The following is a 15,736-nucleotide window of genomic DNA, read 5'->3' on the forward strand; positions in this document are numbered from 1 at the left end:
CTTTGCTGATAGTATAAGTGGTGGCCCTGTGACTGATGCCTGGAAAGCAGGACTATTTCAGGGTGAATTTCTGATCTTTTTGGCACAGAATTTACATTGGCTTCTCCACTAATGTAAACATAGGCCCAGAACAGGGAATATGGCCTGGTCTGGTGGCTGTGGGCACATAACACAGGGCCACTGCTAACAGGCCCTCAGGGCTCAGCACCACTGGGCATAGCAGGCAGGATATAGCATGCTGACCCACAGAACTGGGGGTGCAGAGGGCTGCTGTGATATATGGGGCTAGGGGTGCACTTCCCACTACTACTCCCATCCTCTCTCCTATGCACTGGGTGTACATGTATACATAGTGAGGGGCAGGGGCACAGTCAGGGGTCACTCTCACCCCATGACATGACTGTGCCCCCCTTCCCCCCTAAACACAAGCCTAAAACCAGGCAGGCACACAGTAACGGCGCTAAACCCCGCCCACTCGCCTGCCCTCCGAGTCTTGACTGACAGCTCGTCTGCCAATCCGGTAACGCGCTCAACACCATTCTCCAATCAGAGTGTCAGGGGGGAGGGAGATGGGAGAGGCCGTAGCCAGCAGCCCTGGTTGAGCTGTGCAGGTAGGTGCAAGCTGAGGGGTGCGTGGGGAGTGGGGTTCATGCACCAGGTGGCACTGGGTGGGGTGAGAGGGGCACCCGTGGGCATGTAGGGAAGCAGGGGCTGGCTAGGTATGGGGCACTGTAGTGGCTGGATGTGGAGAATGGCTGGAGTAGATGCCTCTGTCTTCATCAGCAATAAACAGGCCAGATACTGGAACTTTGTATGATCAGCTGGGCTGTGATACTCTGTGCCAGGGCTTAGTGCAGGATGCAGCTGGTAGCTGGCAGAGGGGCAGGCTGGGAAGATCAGGCATCAGAAGGGTTAACACATACATTGATCTACAGATATACACATTCATGTGCACGCACCTAATGATATGCATAAATATGTATACGCCCTGCAAATGCATAGAATCTTATACATATATGTATACCATATACACACGTATATACAGCCACACGTATATCCACACGCTCACACCTATGATTGGCCATATCTGCATGTAATATACGTACGTGTAGTCACAGCCAGTAATATTTCTTCCTGCACATCAATAATTTTACACATAGATATACATATATATTTCTATATATCATGCTCATCTGCACACGTATATATCCATTTAACCACGCACGTATATAATTACCAATATAGGGACATAAATGAATACATCCATATAGTGATCAGCGGAAATATTCATGCACGTAAGTAATGTGAACATTTAGCGCTTTTTCAGGTAGGGATCAGAGCAGACCTTCCTGAAAGAACCATGTGGCCATATCCCGAGGGTACATTCACACCGTGCATTTTTTACTTTGATAAAAAAAAAATCAGCTAGAGCTGTGTTTGATGTGGAACCAAGGGAGAATGACCCCTTAGAATGACCCTGGGATTTCTGCATTGGTCTTGCCGTCTGAACCGCCAAAGGACTAATTTGAGCTCATACTTCCTTTCCTTTCAGGAAGATTTTTCAGCTGACTCCTTATCATCAGAGACAGGTAATACTGATAGCACAGGAACCATCAATCACAATAGACAAGATTTCTGATTTTTATTTTTAATATAGATCATAATAGTGGGGGTAAAAACATTGCCCCAAAATTAAAAAAATATATTTAACACAAAAGCATGATTTAAACAATAGGTCATTTTCTGATGGCACATTCCCCTTAAGAACTTCAAGCAACACCGGCTAAGTTCACACAAGGATACAAAAAAAAAATTATTCAATGCTTATTCAGAAAATACAGATGTTAATTCATCGGTATGTCATCCAGTTTTATACATCAGCAGTTATGAAAAATTTACAAGAACAAATACAAATTTGTAAGTTAGCAACGGTAAAGTATCCATAAAAATGTGATGCTATAGGGTTGATCCGTATGGGATCCCATTTTTTTTAAACACCCATAGACACTTGGACCGAAAATATGGTTGTGTGAATGTCGCCTTACAGTTATTCTAGAGATTAAAAGGGTAGTAGTAAGATTTTTGGGTCACTATACTGAAGAGAACCACACTGTCACATTTATATCCCTTGGAAGCAAACATTAATGGTTCCCATTGAATAACAGCAAGCAGAGATCTTGAAAACTGAGCGGAATCAAGGCAGGATTGTATAACTTCATTATACGAAAAGTTGTAATACTCCTTTAAATACTCAGAATACAAGTGCATCATTATCACTGGTCCATTTGGAAATTTAAAAAATCAGAGAGAACTATACAGATGCAAATTACAAGTTGACAGAGGGGAAATACAAATTATGTTTAAGAAAAATAAAATGTAAAAAAATGCAATAATGTGCATAAAATGTGTTGGATCCAATCAGATCGTAATTTATATAAGTTATTACAATAAAAATTATGTTTGAGTGTTTTTTTTTTTATTTTCAGGACAAAACATCCCAGTATCACCATACAGAATGAGAACATTGTGTAGTGGGAATTGTGAGAAATACAGAATGCAGCAGCAGTCAGTGAGGTAAGTATACCAGACGCATAAACATACAAGTATCTTAGCCTGAGGGGGACAGCAGTATTGCAGTATATAGAATACACGATCGTACACTTGTAGGTTCAAGTCCATTATGGAACTAATACATTTAAAAAATAAGATTTTTTTTTTTTTTAAATCCCCTTTACCCTTTTAAAAATAAATATTTCTCCTATCGCTATGTCTGATAGTCCGATCTATAAAAATATCAAATTAATTAACCCATACAGTAAGTGTCGTAAAAACAAAATGCCAGATTTTATGTTTTTTATTGCAAATACCTAAAAAAGAGACAACAAAATGCAATTAATAAGTTATATGTGCCCCAGAATGATATCAGTAAAACATCAACTCTCCACCCAAACAATAAACCCAGAGACAGCTCCATCGACGGAAAACTATAAGGTCTACGGGTCTCAGAAAATGGTGACACAAGAAAAAAATATTTACACACTTTCGATTTTTTTTTTCACCACTTAATTAAAAAAAAAAAAATTCTATGTAAGTTTGGTATAGCCATAATAGAACTGACCTGGAGAGTCCTATTATCATGTAATTTTTCCTGCACAATTGAACGCTGTAAAAATGAAACCCAACAAACAATGGCAGAATTGCAGGGGGTTTCATTCTTTCCTCATAGTATATTTTATTGTAAAGTGAATGATGCCATTCAAAGCTACAAGTCATCCCACAGAAAAACAAGTCCTTCTCTGGCTTTGTTGGCTATAAAAATCCAAAAAGTTAGAAAAAGTGATGAGGAAAAAACAAAAAGCGCGAGAACGAAAAAAACGCCACAGCAGGAAGTGGTTAAAAAATAAAAACAAAATTGGCCTTGTCCACAGCAACAGGACAGCTTTAATTTTTAGATGGCAATTTAAGAAATAGAAGTTGATCTCTGATTGGTTGATAAAGGTAGCAACGCCAGTTTTGCTGTGTTTAGGTCTGTGTGGTGAAGAATTTGTAGAAAAAAATGACATACCATCTAGCAGAGGAAATTTAGAATGACATCACGGCCATTCAAATGACACATACTATAAGGGCAACTTGAGTCCACCATTTTGGAACTCTCCTGTATTAAGTCCATATTCGTAAAGGGGATGTCCGGCGTTAGGCTACAAGTTTACAGTCACTATGTGTGACTGCAGACTTGTGCTTATATCATGCGCACTCTGCGCTTTGAGGCTTCTCTAGGGCCGGCACCTGGAGCAGGCGGGCAAGTGACCACAGGTATGTGTTTTGTGTACTTAAGGCCACATTCCGACTAGAAGTGTCCTGCTTCACCCAATACATGACATTGAGTGAGGCCAGACACGTCTAGTCGGAATGTGGCCTGAACTATACAAATTGCATACTTGTGGTTACATAACCACCTGCTCCTGGCACCTCCCGGAGAATCCTCAAGACTTGTACCCTAACACTGGATGACCCCCTTTAATGGAGAATATGGACGGGGGTTGTTTCCTTAGTAAGGCATACGGACAGTGGTTGTTTACATGTGAAAACCTTCCTGCCATGTGATATACATGTATATGAAATGTATAGAGAAGGAGCTGAGCCTGCTCGACACAGAGGCGGCAATGGTTTTAAATAGTCGATACAAATCAGTATTAGCACCAATCGCTGTACTTTAACTTCTTAGATGCCATGGCTAATCATGGTTAGACATGAGGGAGAGACCTCTGTCACCCTATCGCAACAAACCCATTGCTAAATCTATAAAAGACTGAACTTTAAAAATATAACATTAATTATCCTATGAATGCCATAAAAAAAATAAACTGCTTATATTAATATTTTTTTCCCTCCCCAAAAATGTAATAAAAAGCATGAAAGAAATCATGTGCACCCCAAAATTATACCGTTAAAAAGTACATCTTGTCCTGCTGACAGAAAAATTAGAAAGGCATTGTGTCAGAAAATGGTTACAGGAAGCTAACTATTTAAAAAAAAAAAAAAAATTAAACCTCATCCAATCTCACACTATTAATGTTTTTGTTCATTTGGTTTTTTTTTCATTCTCCTTTTTCAAGAGCCATAACTGTTATTTTGTGTGTGAAAGGTTAAACAGCAGCATTAGGAGCTTGGCTCCGATCGCTGATGTTACCGGCAGATGCTGATTTGGTAATACAGCCGACATCTGTCGGGCATGAAGCGGGCTCAGCTCCTGAGCGTGCACAATATACCTGCACCCAACATGGGTTGGATGTTGGGATGTTGGGAAGGGGATAAAGGTGTAAAACATTTAGGCTATGTGCACACGTTCAGAATTTCTTGCAGAAATTTGCTGAGCAAAACCGAACATTTTCTGCAAGAAATCCACATGCGTTTTTCTCGCGGATTTGTCGCGTTTTATGCGCAGTTTTTTTTGCGTTTTTTTTCCGGAGCTTCCCAATACATTAAATAGCGGGAAAAACGTGAAAAATCCGCAAAATTAATGAACTTTTTTTTTTTTTTTTTTGGGGGGGGGGAAGCGCATCATGTGCACAAAAATTGCGGAATGCATTCTAAATGATAGGATGCATAATGTATGCGTTTTTTATGCTTTTTATAGCGAAAAAAACGCTAAAAAACCGCAACGTGTGCACACAGCCTACAAACTTAATTTAGTGTTGCCATATTTGTTCTGACAACAATGAAATTGTGAGGAAAAAACGACTGTGGTGGGTTCTGGGTTAAAAGGCAATAACAGGAACTTGTGTTTTATTACTGTGTTTTATAGACTCCTGACAAACATGGCCTCAGAGTCAGCCCCTCTTCATCACCCCTCTAAAAATACATAAAAAAAATACAGAGTGAAAAATGCCACCATACTCTAAAGGGGCATATTCATCAAGTGTCTGCCTATAGCAACCAATCACAGCTCGGCTTTCGTTTTACCACAGCAGTTTAAGAAATGCAAGCTGTGCTATAATTGGTTGCTATGGGCAAGAAAAACACTTTTGATAAATGAGGCCTATTGTGTGTCATTGAGGCCTAGATCGCCAACCTCAGCTTCTCCAGTCGGTGTGGAACTACTGTTCTCAGCATGCCCTTGAAGCTGAGGGAAATCTGATTGGTTGCTCTATTTGGGGACGTTTTAGCTGTCATACATAATACATGGCTTTTCTTATTTCTACAGATGCTCCTTTCCCAGGCTGGATACGGCCATTTGCGTGTTTCTATGTGGTTTTGTCTTCATGACTACGCACGGACAGAAATATCTTGCCATCAACATGTGGATCTTCTGGATGCAGGTAACCAGGACAGATCTAATATCTGTACAGTGCCCCTTTTTTTTGCCAGTCGGGTATTCGCTTGAGAATATGTAATGGCTGGATAGAGGTAAATGCTTAGACATGGCGGGTCACGCGGTACATACGCTTGTGTAGACACCATTAGGCTCCTACGGTTCCTTAAAGACCCTTTTCTTTAGCTGATAACCTTCCTAAATAAGAACGCTTGTTCCTGATTACATGTAAATATGGCGGTGATCGGCCTACAAACAAGCAGAGGACTTTTTGTTGGCTAATCACCTCTTTAATGCTGCCAAACAATAACTGTCGGCAACAAAAATCGCCGTATAATATGATCTTATTAACAATGGCTCATCCCCATACATTACGCATCGGCTTGTGTAAAGGGAGCTTTTAAACAAGTGCTGGTTAACTTGTTTAGACCCCCATACACATTAGATAACTGTCGGCCGGTTGCTCATTCAGTTCACAGCTGTCCTCCCTAATTACCTCATATACAGTAACGCTCAGCCGAGCTCTCCTGTATTGTCTAGGTGTCTCCTTGTTAGGCTCCTATGGTGGCGTCTCATCTCCAAGGGGATCGGCTGCCTAAATTCATTGGGCCTGATCCTTCTCTACCCCAACATCATCTGTTTGGGGAGAATTGTGAAGCCCCCCATACACAATTGCTGAGTTCCGACAAATTTTCTCCACTGTGGCCTTTATAACGTGATCAGCTTGGTATAACCTGCCTGTGTGAATGGGCTTATAGGCCACGTGCACACGTTCAGTATTTGGTCAGTGTTTTACCTCAGTATGTGTAAGCTAAAACCATGAGAGGAACAATCAGAGGAAAAGTATAATAGAAACTCGTCACAACTTCTGAATTTATCACCCACTCCTGGTTTTGGCTTACAAATACTGAGGTAAAATACTGACCAAATACTGAGGTGAAATACTGACCAAATACTGAGGTAAAATACTGACCAAATACTGAATGTGTGCACGTAGCCTTTGGCATATGCTCCAATGCAGCTTACTATAAAAGCAATGGATTAGTATGAATGTCCATGATCACGGTTGTCATGTATGTTTTTTCCCAATTGGTCACCCATGATTTTACCAAAAGTCTCTACTGAGCCCTAGCCTTAGGCTGGGATCACACATGCGAGAAATACGTCCGAGTCTCGCATGCTAATACCCGGCACTGCCGCCGTCACTCAGGAGCAGAGCGTGCGGCTCCATGTATTGTTATGCGGCCTCAAACTCCGCTCCTGTGTGACGGCGGCAATGTCGGGTATTAACATGCGAGACTCGGCCGTATTTCTCGCATGTATCTCCCGGTCTTACTTGTAGAAATTTTGCATTGGGATTCAGTGAGAAAAATGGATTAAAGGGATTTCAAGTTTTAAAGGGGGTGCCCAGCAAAGATATGATCTAGTCACAGGATAGGTGATAATTTCTAGATCTGGCGGGTTGCGACGGCTGTTAAGACTGTTACTGATCTACAGAATGGGCACTTTTAGCCCCTTTACTGTCTTTACACGCAACATATTTTTTGGACTGCAAAAGGTATTCAAAGGGGAAGAGACTTGAGGAAATGCTGACATTTTTTGTTTCCTGGAGCGTCTTTTGTAGCAAGTCTGGCGTTGGGTGCGTCCACGAGGTGCCACCGGTCACACGGCCGATATCCTGCAATGACTTTGTTTCACACGTACAGAGCCGGCTGCACTGTGTGACCACGTTTATAGGATTCTTCTCTAACGGGGTACTGGGTGAATATCCCCCACATGGGACCATTGGATGTCAGTTTTCTAATGTTTTTTTAACTATTTGGTCTCCAGCTGTTGAGAAACTACAACTCCCAGCATGCCTGGAGAGTCACGGGCTTGAGACTACTGCTATACAGGTATGATAGGTGTTGCAGTTTAGCAACAGATGGATGTTACTGACTACTGTCAAGGAGAAACTAAAAGCAAAAGTGTTAACGCTAGAGTAGGGTTTTTTATTTGCATTTGGATCACATGGTACATAGTCCTATTTATTAGCCTAATTAGAGTCTTTGGTAACAGAGGAAGCTGTATTTGGCCTTTTATTATTTCTTTAATTGTTCATGTCCTATGCCACACGGATGTACAAAACTACTGCGTACGGAAGAAAAATCGTCTGGATGGTAAATAGGCGATTTAGTGTACGCCGTCTGAACCCGGCCTTATGGCGTCAGATATTAGCAGCTCGTGTAATCCGTGTATTATACGCCTGTTGCGTAATAAGACCGGTGGTAAATGAACTCCAGCATATGACACGTTGTGTAAGCTCCACTCCCCTCTGGTGGCCACAGCCCAGTACTGCACTCCCATTTTTCTGAGCAAGCAGCAGTTGGAAATACCATTGAGAAGGCAGAAAGGGTAGAGCTGTTCTTGCAGACATGCTGATGTTTGGCTCATTTGGCACAAATGCATTAAGTGCTTTTTATCTAAGCGCCCGTGGTGCTGGCCAGAGCCCTGCACGGCGTCCTTAGCTTGCTTTATTGGTGTGTCGTGCTTGAGAGGCGTAGAGGTGCATGGTGTCCTCCCCTGGGGGCTCTGTGGACTCATCCTGGTGTTGTTGAGGGGAGGGGGTGTTGCAGGAGCTCACATTAGTGCAGCTTGTGTGTGGTTAGTGCAAAGCTGGAATATGATTCAGAGGCAGCAGCAATGATCGGCGCCGTCTCTGTGCTGAGATCCGCAGCTTTGCCCTCGCCTGCGCCCAGGAGCACCCCCTCGTCCGCCTGTAAGTACACTTTGCCTTTAATAGGGCTTCCTACCACATTTGCTTTAGGTCCACGCCTTCCTCACCTCTATTGTTTTGGAATTTCCCTCCATGTCAGCCTGCCATGCTAAGGACCCTCCCCACCAAACCCCCGCAATCCTGCTGCAAAAGTGTAAGCTCTGCAGGCCAGCCCCCTTCTCACTTTTCGCATGACCCAGACTCATGAATATACTTTTAAAGCTGTGTATTTCAGGAACTTTTTTTTTATATAGGGTGTTATGGGATTTGTAGTTTTTGGGGAGGTATTTTTTTTTTTATCTATTAACATGACATATCCGTCGTTGCCCCCTTTTTGGATTTTTACTCCTATACCCTAATGGGCTTCCTTTTTTTCTTCTTCTATTTCTAGCATTTGCTGTACATATCTTTTCTCAATCCATTGAAGAATTACAACTCTTATGTAACCCAGTTGTCAGCGAGGTATTGGGGGATGAGATGAATGATTTACTAATATCTGCACATTTTAAAAATATTATCGGTGTAAATGAAAACGAAGCGAAACTGAGACCGGGGGTTAGTTTCATGGTGGCGTGAATGGGCAGTGCTATCGGGCAGGCTGGGGTTTTTTGCCTAATGTACTGTGACCTCGTGGTTGGTGTCTAATGTGATAGAATTTCAGACTACGGCGATGTGCGCTTTGTTTTCCATTAGCACAATGAACCCCCCGCCTGTAGGTTACCAGGACACCCCTGGATTGTATAGAAAAAGGGATAATTATTCCAGGAGCGGTCTGTATAATGATGACGGCTTTAATCCCAAGTGTATTGTGTGGGGTGAGGAGTGTCGCCTGCGTTGGGATGGGATTAATTTGGCGGAATTATGAAGTAACGATCAAATCTCGTATTACTCTCATAGCCAGCGTCCGCTAGATTGCAAGCTCTTCTGCACAGCGCTGTCATTTTATGCGATACGTCAAGCCCCGTGCACTAGGGTGACCCCCAGTAAGTAAAGGATCTGCAGTGTCACATGCAATACAGGTCTGAATTTCTAACATGCCAGCGTGGTTGCTAGCCACTTCCTCCACTGCAGATTTCCAGCTGCAGCGCAGTGTACTGAATGCTAGGCTGGTGCTCCCGCAGTGTGGGAGTCAGATACAGCCCCTATCTGTAAGCAGGAACATGCTGCACTGAGCTGGAGGCAGCAGCATGCTTGTTGTGCATTGTGCCTGTGGGCTCTGCCAGGACTACATTACCCTGCATGCTTTGCTCTCTCCCCTCTGTGACATCACGCCCCTCCCTAGGTTGTTTGTGTTGTGCGCGGGAGGCTCTTTGGTGCATTCCTGGCCTGTGGAGGTGGCCCTCTAGTGGCCACCGCTGCAGCTGCTGACAGTGTGCTTTTATTTATAGTGTCAACATATCCTGCAGGGCTGTACAGTAGAGAACAAAGACCAATGCTTACCCCGAGCTGCGTCTGGTCGGGCTCTCGAGAAAACGAGGGTCGCGCTAAAAAAAATTCCTTTAAGTGTTCAGAACGGAAAAAAAGTTTAGTAAAAATTGTTTGTACGCACGAGAAGAAGCGGGCAAATAGTTGTCGTATTAGTTCTGCATTGAGCCCTTACGGGACATGAGAATATTCCAAAATATAGTGTGCTGTAGCGAAGTTCTTAGGGGAAAGAAGCAATATGGTGCCCTATGGAGGCATTGTAAGGTATGTCTGATCTGCAGCGCCGGCATCTGGCACAGTACTGGGTCTGAGCACACACAAAGGGGAATGTGTAATGCAGAAATTATCTGGCAGCTCCAGACAAGGTTATATATGGCTATATGTGGCTGATGTCCACTCATGCATGTAAATATGGCCGCCATACACTACAATTTAGAAAAAAAAAATCCTACCCAATATATTAGATGCCACACCTCGTTAGTTTTGGGGTGTAACCTGGCCAAGGGTATGTGAAAGGGATGCCCTTCTAGCAAATGTTTAGTCATTGATGGGGTTTGTTGGATTTTAGAGCAGGGAGTGATATAAAATTAGGCAGTAACTACGACCCACAGATTTAGCTCTACTGATCACCACCAGGTTCTGAAGTGTTTGTGACCGCTGCGGCCAATCACTGCTCTAAGCAGGGATGTTTGTATGTATGGCACGTGACAGCTAGGACCTGTCATATGTTCCTACAGTTCAGCATAGACATTAGTGATCAGCGAACGTCCTGGGATCAGGTCTTATCCGAGGATGCTCAGGTGCTAACCGAGTGTCTTCGGCGTGCTCGCATGTTTGAGACCCCGAAGCTGCATGTCTCGCGGACTTTAGACAGCCACAACAAATGCAGTGATTTCCTAACAAACCCGCAATACCTGCATGTGTTGCTGCTGTCGAAAAGCCGCGAGACATGCAGCCGCAAGGAATTAAACATATTTTTCGAGCATGCTGGAGTTACTCAGTTAGCACCTGAGCATGCTCAGATAAAACCTGATCCAAGGACGTTCGCCCATCACTAACAGACATGTATGAATTGAGATATAGACCTGTTTCAGAAAAAAAAGCCAGTCACATCTTCAGCGTGCAGACTTGATTGGATGCGCAGTCCATTCTGCGAATGGGTGCAGGAACTGCTTTTAATTGCATGCACTATACTGGTCCGTAAAATAGCCCTGAACCATGCATACTGCAAAATGGCCATATGCATCAGGACTGGTGGCAGTTGTTCTGTGTGGGGTCATCCTGTTTGCTGTCTGACATGCACAGACCACCCCATCTGATTGTCTGCAGATCTCTCCAAGTGTGCTGGGATCTGCACCAGTCTATAGGTAACACAGTGTGAGTGGCAGCCTTGCTATTTACCCACACCGTCCTTTAATACAATCAACTTTTATGAAATTGTCCGTTTGTGGCATTACGGGTGATGAAACAATCCAGGTCTACAAGCACAAGGTGCGTACTGCTGTCACTGGCCTGCCATACTGAGAAAAGGCCGCAGCAGAGCGATTAACATTCCCAGGGAGTGGTGTCATGCTGTCCAGGTGTGTGTTCATTGTAGACTGACTGCAGGGCGCGGGAGCACCGCATATTAACCCCTACAGCAAGACCCCACAACAGGGCTATTATTGCGTTTATATACGCACAGCTACCTGGCATCTAAGTGTATGCCTTTATCTACAAGGACTCTCTCCTCTCCTCTGTGCACATTAAAGCGATTATATGATTAAGGCCCAGGTTGGGCCGAAACGTCATTATAATTACCTCTGGTCGCTTTTCATGTCACAACATATAATTTTGTTTAATAAATTTTTCACTATTCGCAATACACATACAGAGTGTGCGGTGTACTATATTCTCTAACTTCATTGTAGGCTCCACACCCACACCGATGTCTGCAGGGAGTGCACACACCGTTCTGTCCGCAGCACTCGCCCTGCTCTCTACAGGTGAGCTCGCCAGCCACGGGACCGTATGCTCTCAATCTAACCCATTCAACTGGTGTTATTACACTGCAGGATGGCCACAGCCATGCCATCAAGGGGGATACCACACGCTGATGGTGTGTTTTATTGGTTGGTGTAAATTTGTAGGTTCTGCAAATTAGATATGCAGTAATTTTCTCATTATGGACCCGTCACCGATGCTGAAACATGTGGGCACAATATTGGCCTCCATGGCATAATTTCTGTCCATGCAACACAGCCACGGTCATTTGAGAAGATGCGAACCAATGCTGTTCAGAGCAGCTGCTAAAGTGTTGTCATGTTGGGAAGGGGTCTCACAAGATGGTCCTCCACCGATAACAGTGACGGCCTATCTTAGTAAGGCACTGTTCACATGTCCAGTAACCATCTGTTAGAATAGATCTAACAGCAATCCGTTGGCAAAAAGGTTGTGCAGACACAACTTTTTAGTCTTTTTAAATAACTGATCTCTGCTGGATCCAGTAAGCAAAAAAGGATCCGTTACAAATGAGAGATGGATGGCTGATTAATGATCTGTATTCTGTTAAAAAAGAAAAAAAAAATGGATTCAGCTGAAATCTGCTATTTAAAAACGGACTAAAATGCTGTGTCTGCACAACTTGGATTACTACTGGATCCGTTCTAACTAGTGATGAGTGAACGTGCTCGGATAAGGTGACATCCGATCATGCTCAGGTGCTAACCGGGTGACTTCGACGTGCTAGAATAATACAAGGGTGTCTCACTAAATTAGAATATCATCAAAAAGTTTATTTTCTTCAATACAAAATATGAACTCATATTATATAGTCATTAAAACAGAGTGATCTATTACAAGTGTTTATTTCTGTTAATGTTGATGATTATGGCTTACAGCCAATAAAAACCCAAAAGTTATCTCAGTAAATTAGGATAATTAACAAAAACACCTGTAAAGGCTTTCTAATTGTTTTAAAAAGGTCCCTTAGTCTGTTTCAGTAGGCGCCATAATCATGGGGAAGACGGCTGACTTGTCAGATGTCCAGAAGGCAGTCATTGACACACTCCACAAGGAGGGTAAGCCACAAAAGGTCATTGCTAAAGAAGCTGGCTGTTCAGAGTGCTGTATCCAAGCATATTAATGGAAAGTTGAATGGAAGGAAAAAGTGTGGTAGAAAAAGGTGCACAAGCAACCGGGATAACAGCAGCCTTGGAAGGATTGTTAAGAAAAGGCCATTCAAAAATTTAGGGGAGATTCACAAGGAGCGGACTGCTGCTGGAGTCATTGCTTTAAGGGCTGTCCCACACGTCCAGATAATTCCGGTACCGGAATAAATCGGTACCGGAGTTATCCGTGTCCGTGTGCCTGGGAACTCACGGAGGCCATACGTGCGGCACACGTGTGCCGCCCGTATGGCGAGTGGGTACCACACGGAGCGTGTGGTACCCACTCTGCATGGTGCTGAAGCTGCGATTCATATCTTCCCTGCAGCAACGTTTGCTGTAGAGAAAATATGAAGAATAGTGTTTAAAATAAAGATCCATGTGTCCGGCGCCCCCCCACCCCCTGTGCGCCCCCCCGCTGGTCAGAAAATACTTACCCGCCTCCCTCGCTGCTTCCTGGTCTGGCCGCGGCTTCTCCTGCATGCGGTCACGTGGGGCCGATCATTTACAGTCATGAATGTGGCTCCACCTCCCATAGGGGCGGAGCCGACTATTCATGATTGTAAATGATCGGCCCCACGTGACCGCATACAGTAGGAGGCGCGGCCAGACCAGGAAGGAGTGAGGGAGCGGGTAAGTATTTTCTGACCAGCGGGGGGGCGCACAGGGGGTGGGGGGGCGGCGGACACATGGATCTTTATTTTTAACACTATTCTTCATATTTTCTCTATAGCAAACGTTGCTACAGGGAAGAGATGAATACCGGCTTCAGCACCATGTGGGGGGGACAGCGCTTACTGTAGCGCTGTCTCCTGCACGCACACGGACCCCAGACGGAGAATGTCCGTGTGAGGTCCGTGTTTTACGCGGACCCATTGACTCTATTGGGTCCGTGTAAAACGTGCGCTCCCACGAACACTGACATGTCTCCGTGTTTGGCACACGGAGACACGGTCCGCAAAAAATCAATGACATCTGAACAGATGCATTGATTTTTATGGGTCTACGTGTGTCAGTGTCTCCGGTACGTGAGGAAACTGTCACCTCACATACCGGAGCCACTGACGTGTGAAACCGGCCTAAGAGCCACCACACACAGACGTATCCAGGACATGGTCTACAAGTGTCACATCCCTTGTGTCAAGCCACTCATGACCAATAGACAACGCCAGAAGCTTCTTACCTGGGCCAAGGAGAAAAAGAACTGGACTGTTGCTCAGTGGTCCAAGGTGTTTTCAGATGAAAGTAAATTTTCCATTTCATTTGTAAATCAAGGTCCCAGAGTCTGGAGGAAGAGTGGAGAGGCCACAATCCAAGCTGCTTTAGGTCTAGTTTAAAGTTTCCACAATCAGTGATGGTTTGGGGAGCCATGTCATCTGCTGGTGTAGGTCCACTGTGTTTTATCAAGACCAAAGTCAGCGCAGCCGTCTACCAGGAAATTTTAGAGCACTTCATGCTTCCCTCTGCCGACAAACTTTTTGGAGATGGAAATCTCATTCTCCAGCAGGACTTAGCACCTGTCCACACTGCTAAAAGTGCCAATACCTGATTTACAAACAGTATCATTGTGCTTGATTGGTCAGCAAACTCGCCTCACCTTAACCCCATAGAGAATCTATTGTGTATTGTCAATAGGAAGATGAGACACCAGACCCAACAATGCAGACGAGCTGAAGGCTGCTATCAAAGCAACCTGGGCTTCCATAACACCTCAGCAGTGACACAGGCTGATCGCCTCCATGCCATGCCCCATTGATGCAGTAATTGATGCAAAAGGAGCCTCAACCAAGTATTGAGTGCATTTACTGAACATACATTTCAGTAGGCCAACATTTCGGATTTTAAAATTATTTTTCAAGCTGGTGCTATAAAGTATTCTAATTTACTGAGATAGTGACTTTTGGGTTATCGTTGGCTGTAAGCCATAATCATCAACATTAACAGAAATAAACACTTGAAATGCATCACTCTATATTTGTAGTGACTCTAATATAACATACGAGTTTCACTTTTTGTACTGAAGAACTGAAATTAATGCTTTGATATTCTATTTTAGTGAAAAGCACAAGTCCCCATGGCTTTGTCTCGTAGCTGTTCGACAGTCGCAACACATGCAAGGATGGCCTAACGAACAGGTAATCCATGCATGTGTTGTGGTTGTCGAACAGCCGCGGGGACTCGGACATATTATTTGAGCACGCCGAAGACACTCAGTTAGCACCTGAGCATGCTCAGATACCACCTTATCCGAGCACATTCACTCATCACTAGTTCTAACGAATGACTACTGGACACGGGAACTGAGGCTAACATAAAACAGGGTTATTCCGGCACTACCGCATCGAGAGGTGAGCAGCACCGATAACTTTATCTGATCTGTGACACTTTTTCTGGGGTGAGACTGGCAGGTAAGGTTAAGGGGTAAAATATCTGGGTTTCTTATGCTTGGTGAAAATTTACCTTTAGGCCGGGGTCACACTTGTGAGTGTGATGTGCGAGTTTCTCGCATCAATACCCGGCGCAAGTGTGACCTTCAGTGAATAGCTTTCCTTAATCGGGAGAAATTATATTAAGGTTTGCATAAAAATAATTTTCGGC

General features: G+C 44.0%; 1 protein-coding gene across 3 annotated transcripts in view; it reads left to right on the forward strand.

The window, feature by feature from the left end:
* Positions 1-576: 576 nt before the first annotated feature.
* KANSL1 (KAT8 regulatory NSL complex subunit 1) overlaps positions 577-15,736 on the forward strand; it is a 119,063-nt gene continuing 103,903 nt past the window's right edge. Inside the window, exons 1-4 of one of the 3 annotated variants that reach the window (XM_077252721.1) lie at positions 577-611; positions 1,553-1,589; positions 2,487-2,574; positions 5,705-5,819. The gene's annotated coding sequence lies outside the window, so the exon portion shown is untranslated. Of the gene's footprint in view, positions 612-1,552; positions 1,590-2,486; positions 2,575-5,704; positions 5,820-8,297; positions 8,571-15,736 lie in introns of those variants that run through there. The other 2 variants (XM_077252720.1, XM_077252723.1) reach the window with 2 other exon arrangements.

The sequence above is a fragment of the Ranitomeya variabilis genome, chromosome 4 (genome assembly GCF_051348905.1).
Source record: "Ranitomeya variabilis isolate aRanVar5 chromosome 4, aRanVar5.hap1, whole genome shotgun sequence".
In the NCBI taxonomy this organism is placed as follows: Eukaryota; Metazoa; Chordata; class Amphibia; order Anura; family Dendrobatidae; genus Ranitomeya; species Ranitomeya variabilis.